Raw genomic sequence first — 560 nt, forward strand, 5'->3', positions numbered from 1 at the left:
AATTCACTAGAATACGCCTGTTTGGAACACAGCCATCGTGTTAAGTCCTGAAACTATTGCCATTTGTCTCACCTCATGCCTTTTTCTAGGCAGTTGGGATTATGGAGTGTGTGTTGAGGAAGTATGAGACCTATGAAAACTTTGAAGAAGTCACAGGGGGCAGCTTGCTACCGAAGAGTCAAGTGTGGGCAGCCACACGCAAGTACCTACAGAAGGAGGGCTGTGTCGGTGAGGTGGGTGGATATCGGAGTTTAAGTGTCGGGGGATTAGTGTTTTGCCAAATAACAAAGGAATAGTAATTTCAAACTCTGTCACCAGGTGGTTGTAAGTCTCTCTGATGAGCTTCTGTCCCAGGCAGTAATGATGGTGGAGAGATGTCGACCAACACTAACTATTAACTTGTCAGGAGCACGGCAACATTGGCTTGAGGGCATGCTTAGACATGAGATTGGTATGAACTTTAACACACTTCAAACTATAAATTAAACGCTAATACTAAACAGATTTGTAAATGTTTTGTCCAGACTGTGACAAGTAACAAACAACAGGGCTTTTTTTTT

Source organism: Sinocyclocheilus grahami, unplaced genomic scaffold (genome assembly GCF_001515645.1).
Source record: "Sinocyclocheilus grahami isolate Dianchi unplaced genomic scaffold, SAMN03320097.WGS_v1.1 scaffold8120.1, whole genome shotgun sequence".
Lineage (NCBI taxonomy): Eukaryota > Metazoa > Chordata > Actinopteri > Cypriniformes > Cyprinidae > Sinocyclocheilus > Sinocyclocheilus grahami.